Source organism: Artibeus jamaicensis, unplaced genomic scaffold (assembly GCF_021234435.1).
Source record: "Artibeus jamaicensis isolate MK-2021 breed Jamaican fruit bat unplaced genomic scaffold, CSHL_Jam_final contig_475, whole genome shotgun sequence".
NCBI classification, from domain to species: domain Eukaryota; kingdom Metazoa; phylum Chordata; class Mammalia; order Chiroptera; family Phyllostomidae; genus Artibeus; species Artibeus jamaicensis.
The window spans coordinates 4,253,323-4,261,145 of NW_026521852.1; the positions used below are offsets into that span (position 1 = coordinate 4,253,323).

Sequence of the window (7,823 nt, forward strand, 5' to 3'; positions counted from 1 at the left end):
TCTGGGAACCAGTTCTCACCCCATCCTGTTCCACAGGCTGCACATTCCATTCTGAGTCAAGCAGGGGCGGGGATGGGGGAGGTAAGGCGAAGGGAGGAGACCAGCCTGGCCTCCTCTGGGGCAGATCCCCCAGGGAGCTCCAGGCCTGGCAGGGATCAGACCTAAACCAGCAGGGGAAGGGGGCCAAGGGTTCCTGCCCAGTCTGTGGCCTTTTCCCATTCTCCTTCCTCTCCTTAAGTCTAAACTCTGAAAGTCAGCCAACTCTGGACATCTCCCCAGAAGACACAGAGGGAACAAAGTGGGGGGGGGGTAACACTAAGTCCCTCCCCTCAACCCAGCCACAGTCCCCTAGGCTGTTTATAGGGCTTCATGCTGAGGCCATGTAAACGCTAAGGCCACTTCTCTGGGGAGGGAATCTGAATGCTGTGTTGTATATCAAGGGCAAGGAAATAGAATTCAGATTTCAGCGCCTGTGTCAGGCTTCCTGGAGTGACAGAAAGCACCCCATACACGCCTCTTCACTGGCCCCTACCCCATAAAACACTTCTGGCTGGAAAACTCAACCTTTGGCTACAAATCTCATCCCCTGCTGCCCTCCTAGTTCGTCCCCATGTGCACACCCAAGTTGAGACGGCGGGTCGTGCACAGCACAGCCCAGCTATGCCCGGGCCTTGGGTTTGCCCACAGCTGACCCAGGCACTTCCTGCTCACCTCGCAGCCTAACTACTGGCGCTGCTCCATTTCCTGGTCCATCCAAACCCTCCCTTACAGCACCAGCTAAGAGTGAGCAAGGAAGCCCTGTGGCCCCTCCCAAACATGGCAGGTCACAGGACCAGAGGTGTGCTCAGGGGCAGGAGAGAAGAACATTCCTGGAGTAGCAGATGGAAACTGTGGACCACGCAGGGTGGACAGAAACCTTTTTGTGGGGGAGCCACAAGGGCCATCATCACCAAGAGGCCTGAACAAAGATGGATACATGGGTATCTGGGCTAGATCTGCAGTGCGCAGGCTGAACTGAATGCCCCACCCCACCCTGAGAAGGGAACTACCGTGTCACTGTTGCTCAGAGAAGTATTTGGTTTTTTTAAAAAGAAACAGTGTGGCCCCTGACCAGAGAAGCTGGCAGAGCCTGAGGATGGCCCTGCTGAGCCAGCCTGTAACGAAATCTCCCAATTAGGTCTTTCCACGGGGCTAGAAGAAACACCGATCAAAATGGGGTTGCCCCAGCAAAGACTCCCACCCCAGGGCATGTCTTCCTGTTTGGAACAGAGGTTGCAGGACTCATGAAAGTGGTCTTCACAGGCTCTGGTTCCCTCCTAGTAACTGGCACTGTGACGGTCTACCTGGCCTACCCGGGTAGCACATCCCAGTTCCAGGAAGGGGATCAGTGAAAGGTAAGGATCACAGCTAGTTCCGGCAGGAGTGAGCCCTCTTAAGCAAACACTGAGCACAAAAATAATTCCCATTCAAAGCACGATTTACTGTGGGCATGGCCCAGCCTTCCCAGCACAGTCCTTTGCAAACACTCAGCTTCACCCCTGAATGCAGGTGGGGGAGGGGCACACAGGCACAGCTGCGTTTGAATTCACCTTCCTGGCTTCCCAGACCTCCTCAGGGCTCTGCCCAAAAAGGGCCAATCTCAAAGGCCCCCCAGAGAGGACAAAACCTTTACAGAGCTGAGTGCAGCCCAAACACACACTTATCTGGCAACAGCAAATCCCAGACCCTTACCATTCATGGAGGCCTACTGCACCCTTGAGCCAAGAGCTGACATGAGCCTTTAAGTTGGAAGAGGCAGGACTTCCCATTGGTACTGTCCCATTTCGCCGACAGGAAAGCAGAAGCTCAGAGATGTTCTGTACTGCATATGCCCCACCCAGCTCTAAATCCTTCTCACTTTATACATCAGTTGCCCTAAATTTGCTAATTACCAAAGTAGTGAAATATTCAAGAGGGGCCCCTACCCCCACACCCTACTAGGAGTTAAAATGGGGCTAAGGACGTAGCTGACACCTGAAACACTTCTAAAGCCAAGGCAGCACTGGAAATGGTCCTTCACTATCACTATTCCCACAGTCCTGACTACAAAGTCTGAGTGGGGGTGAATGCCTTCTCTAGGCAAGAACAGAGCATAATGTCAGGCAGTGGTGTGTCAGGGAGACCTGTTGGCTCTACCTCCAGAACAAGCTCCTGCTGGCCCACCCTAACCCAAGGCGTCATCTCAACTCAGAGTCAGGCTCCTTCCTAGCCGGCCTCTGCTTCTATCCTCGCTCACCTTCGAACTGTCCTCTACTTGGCAGTTGAAGCAATGTGTTTTTTTTACATTTTTTCCACTTATAAAAGCAGTTCGGGACCACTGTATAAGATTGGGAAAATCAACAGAAGACACAAAAGGAAGTAAAACTCACCATTATGCCCGGTATGTAGAATTTACCTCTGCAGACAGGCAGCCTTTCAGTTTTCTTTCTATGTGTGCACGATAGGTGCGGGTACACAGAACTACCTCTGCAAAACTGAAACTGTAACTATATAGTTTCATATCACTCTTTACACTTTCATCATGCAGTTTCCAGGTTATAAGCTGTTCTTTTTTAACTGCGAGTTTGCTCTGAGGTTCAGGGGATTTGGTACGGTTGGTGGGTGCACACGGCACCGGTCTTTAAAGGACACCGGAGTCTGCAGCGAAAACTCCATCTAAGCCTCCACCCCACCCCTCAAGCACCATCTTCATTCCCTGGGGCAACTCTGATTACCACATCTTGTGCACCAAATAATCTATTAAAACCATAAATCAGATCACGTCACTCCCCTACTTAAAACTCTCCAATGGCTTCTCATTGTCCTGGCCATCAAACCCAGGCTCCTCCGTGCTCGGGCCTGCTGGGCCGCCGTGACCAGGCTCCGCCCTTCTCAGATTTCTCCAGTCTCCCCTCCAGCCACACTGCTGCTGCAGACCCGGTTCTGGCTTCGACAATTTTTGTTTTTAACAAATTTTTAAATGTATTGATTTCAGGAAAGGGAGGAAGAAGAGAGAAAGAGAAAAACATCGATTTGTTTTTCCACTAATTCAAGCATTCATTGGTTGCTTCATGTATTCACCTCGACCAGGGATCGAACTAGCAACTTTGTTGTATTAGGACAATGCTCTAATCAACAGAGAACCCAGCCAGGACCACCTTGGCAATTTCTTTCACTTGCTGGACTTTCTTCAAAGTTTTGTGCCACTGGCTACTTTTCATCCTTCAGGCCTCACTGAGCTCTCCTCTCCCCAGGTCGGCTTTCACTGGCCTCTCAATTTGGGTCACCCCTGCCTCCTCCCCACACATATGTTCAATATATTACCCTGTTATGTTTCTTTAATATATTTCATGTATTTCTTTCCTATCACAAAGGTTCTAATATTGTCCTGGTTACTTATTTCAAGTTACTCATTGCCTGTTGCCTCTGACTAGAAAGAAGTACCCCTGAAGCCCCGCCGGCACATATAGGTGTTCAAAAATGTGTTAAAGGAATTAATGCAGGTGACTGAATTGGCTGGTTCTCATCACTAAATGCACACTTGCAGGATCTCCAAGCACCAAGAACCAACCTCCGGACCATCCTCCTTCATGCCTGGGGTGGAAGTTAGAGGCTCAGTCAGAGAAAGGAGAGGAGCCCATTGTATGAGACAGTGGGTGGCCAGTAGCAACCTGCTCTTCCCCACCCCCCCACCACACCCCCAGGCCATCACCCAGTTCAGAGCCCAGAACCAGATAAGGAGCTGTGATAAACCCAAATTCCTAGCAGATACTCTACATGGAAGTGGGAAGTTGGAGGTGAGACTGTGGCCCATCATATACCCCAAATCCCATATCCATTCTACCCAGGCAGCTGGGCTATTCCAAGTTCCCAAGTGAGCACCTGCAACAGGCAACACAGAGCTGCCTTCTCCAGAACAGCCTGACCTACCACCTGACTCTTCCCTGGGGCCTGAGGTACCTGTGCTCCTTTCTTCAGAATTTGGCGAAACCCCGGAGACACAAAAGCACATCCAATCCACGAGCCAGCAGCCCGTGCCCTGTACTCAGGGGACACCCTGTGGAGACACTTCCTACCTGGGGCCCGATTTCCACCGAGAACACTGCAGTAGGGCCAAGATTGATTTTTTTTTTTAAAAGAGGGAATGAAGTGACTTTCACAAAATATATGAAGGAAGAGAGGGAGAAAGGAAGGAAGAGGGGCAATAAAGATAAAAGACTTAACAAGATGGAACCAGACAAGGCATAGGGAGGATTTAACAAGCCGAAAACAAGAAAGGATGGGAAATGTGAGGTTTCTTCCTTCCCAGAAGTGGACAATTACTATAATTGATGAAATGTGCACAATCCCTAAGTGCTCTTCTGAACTCTGTACAAGGTCACGGTAGTAATAATAACAAGAACAGCTAACATTTCTGTACGCCAAGCACTGTTCTGCAACTTTCACTTTACTAAGACTTTAATCCTCAAGACAACTCTATGAGGGAGGTACTGTTCATATTAAACCCATTTTAAAGATGTGCAAATTGAGGCACAGACCAGTAAGGGTAAATTACTCAAGATAATATTGCCAGTGGTGATCCCTAGGATCAAACTCCACTGGCTGGGCTCTTACCGACCAAGTTATATTTGGCTTTCAGTGGTCCTGTTGGAGGGGTCCCTACCCTCCTGGAGTTCCTGTATTCCCAACCACTGTCACTTAACTAATTATTAGGTACCAGTTTCAAAGACATGTGCATAACTGCCCATTTTGCATAAGGGAAAATGTAGAAAAGTCAAAGCACTCGCCAGAGCTCACGTTGGTGGGAAATTAGGACCAAGATGTGTTGAATCCCAGCACGTGGAGCACCGCTGCCTCAGGACGCCCAGTGGAAGCCAGAGTCCCTGGAAAACCCGTCCCAGAGCGGCAGCATCTTCTGTCTTTCGCCAAACCCCTTGACCAGCACCGAGGTGCCCTGCCCGGAAATTCCCACAGTCAAAGCAAACTTCCCAGGAAAACTCCCCTGCTTCCTCCTAGCCCCCTGTGGCGTGGGCGGCTGCCTACAGCGCCGCTGGAGTCCTTGCAGCTGCCGTCCACCCTCCAGGGCGGGAGTCGCCGCTCGTGCGCTGGGGTCCTCCCGGAAAGGTCCGGGGCTGAAGTTCAAAATTCACTTCCCGCCCAAGGACAGCTCGCCGCGGCCCCGCCCGGGACTCTCGGGCCACCCCCACATCCCGCCAACCCCCAACCTCCAGATCCAGTGAAGTAATGGAGCAGCTGCCCGGCTGGGTCTGGCAGCTGGAGACCCCGCGGGCAATCCCCGCGCGTCTCCGGACTTGAAGCAGTATGTGCGTGCGTGTGTGTGTGAAGCAGAGTGAGTGAGTGAATGAGTGTGAGTGTGTATGTAAGAAGCACTGTGTGTGTGTTTACGTATGGAACGAGCGACGTGGGAAAACAATGGCGAACCGCTGGGAACAGAGCGACTAGCCCCCCGCCCCCCACCTCTCTACCCCCAGGCACGATTTGCTCTTTCGGCGAAATCTGGATGAAAAGGTTCACCTCCGCCATCCCAGGCGGGAGGTGGGGGTCATTAGAAGACTAGGTGGAAGGTGGGAGGGGGTGAGACGGGAGCAGCCGGAGCAGAAAACAAACAGGATGCAGCGCCCGGCTGGTCGGTAGGGGAACCGACCTGGAGGGGGTAGTAAGGGTGGCTTTGGCTGGAGCCCCGCACCCCACACACCAGGGCGGGGTTTGGGGGGATCTCAGTCTCAAGGCAGGCCCCCGAGTACCACCTGGGGTGCGCACAGGTTGCTTTGGCTTCCCGCTGGGGAATCCTTGAAATGGGAGAATGTGAAAGACCTTGTGTCCTCGCCCGGCGAGGAGCGGGCGTGGGGACCCCGTCAGCTCGGTCCGCGCCGGGCGCACAGGCGCGGACACCCGCAGCCACCCACAGCCCCACCAGGACGGCTACCCCTCTCCACAAGGATCCTGCCTCTACCCACGAGGAGCCCCAGCCGGCCAGCGTTCCTGGGGTCAGGTGGGGGTCCGTCCTTCCTCGGAAAACTTTGCAAAGGATGGAAACTAGCAGAGAGGAGAGCTGGCTTGTGCCTGGAATCGTGGGGGCGCGAGTGTCAAACTTCTGAGGGCGGGGAGGAGACGCGAAGGGGAGCACTTACTACTCAGCGGAGCGCTGGGCTCTGGGTTCGCGGCTCCACGATCCGACTGATCCTCTGGCCGGCCTCGCACTGGCGGTCCCGGCTTCCCGCTCACATGCCCCGCCACGCAGCTCTCGGGAGCTGGGCGGGGAGGGGCACGCCCCCCACCGTCGGCCAGGGACTGGGTCCGGACTCCGGGCCGACCGGGTGAGCGCCCAGCAACGCGCGGCAGTCCCGGGCGGAGCCCTCCGCGAGCCAGGCCGCTCTCCGCCCTCTGCCCTCTGCCCTCTACCCTCTGCCCTCTGCCGCGGCCGTCTCCCTGCCTTCCTCGGTCCTGCCCAGGACTCGCACGGACAAGGCGCCGGCCCTCCGACCCGCTCTCCGGCTCCCTGGCTCGGCTCCGCGCCCCTGCTCGGTCCGGATCCGGGCCTCTGCGACTGACCGCTGCACAGGGCTTCAGACCCGGCCGCCGCTCCGGGGCGGATGCCAGGTCCCGGCACTCACACACTTCAGTTCCAAGCCGGGAGTGGGAGCCGGGCGCTCACTGCTCGAGGCTGCGAGACGACTCCCCAGCCTCAGAGGAGAAAAGAGGGAGGGAGACAGAGAGGGCAGGGGGAGGAGGAGGGAGAAAGGGTGGGGAGATGGAGGAGGAGGGAGGGACAGAGAGTTCCCTCCTCCTCCCTGCAGCCAGGTCCATCCTGGCATCAACAGCTGGAAACCTCTGGTGGAAAGGGGAGAGCTGAGGCTCCTGAGTGGTGGGGGTGGGTGGGGGTGGAGAGAATAAAGACGTGGATTCTGCCCACTCCCACTGCCCAGGAATAAGAGTCTCTAGAGAGACTCGGCTCCTTAGGGCAAGACTCAAGAAGTCTATCCAACTCCCAGCCTCCTAACCCCTTCAGTCAGATAAGCTCGATTTAGGGTTTTTAAAACCCCCATTTCAAAACCTCTCTTAGGAACCTGATCCCACCTGCAGCTAGACAGCTTCCTGATGTTTCAGACCAGTCCCTAATCTTGCCTTTTTTCACTGGCAAACAAGTTCTCCCCCCCCCCCCATCTGTTCTACACAGAAGGGTGCCCTGCCCTTTCCAGATTCCCACTCTGTGAAGGAGACAGAAGAGTGAACATACAATTACAGTGAAGTGCAAGAGTGCTGAGGTCCTTTAGTTGGAGCATCCTTCTCCAGTGCACAAAAAGTTCACAGGTTCAATTCTCGTTCAGGGCGCATACCTGGTTTGCAGGTTCGGTCCCCAGTGGGAGCTCCTAGGGAGGCAACCAATCAACGTTTTTCTCTTTCTCCCTCCCTCTCTCTCTAAAATCAATAACTGTATCTCCTGGCCAGGATTTTTTAAGAGTCCTGAGATCAGGCAAATACAAGGGGTATGGGGTCCACCAAAGGCACAAGGGTGTGGTCATTTGGAGAAGGCATCAGGTGAAGTGGGTCTTGGAAGGACCTATAGGAGTCGAGGAGGTTAAAGGAGTGGCAATCGTGGAACTGCAAATAATGTGCCCACAGTGTAGGGGACCAGGCTCTCAGCAGGTGATGGTCAGTTGGGTACAGAGACCTTTTTCTTAAGATTTTATTTATTGGGGGTGGGTGGAGGTGGGAGAAGGTGTAAAGGGAATAAATGGTAATGGAAGAGATACAATAGAATGTAAATAAAATATTTATTTTTA

At 53.8% G+C, this 7,823-nt stretch overlaps 1 protein-coding gene across 2 annotated transcripts in view; it reads right to left on the reverse strand.

The window, feature by feature from the left end:
- The window catches only part of SOX13 (SRY-box transcription factor 13), a 45,113-nt gene extending 38,371 nt beyond the window's left edge, over window positions 1-6,742 (reverse strand). Inside the window, exon 1 of one of the 2 annotated variants that reach the window (XM_037153152.2) lies at window positions 6,171-6,742. The gene's annotated coding sequence lies outside the window, so the exon portion shown is untranslated. Of the gene's footprint in view, window positions 1-4,805; window positions 5,132-6,170 lie in introns of those variants that run through there. The other variant, XM_053667919.1, reaches the window with a different exon arrangement.
- Between the last annotated feature and the right edge of the window lie 1,081 nt (window positions 6,743-7,823).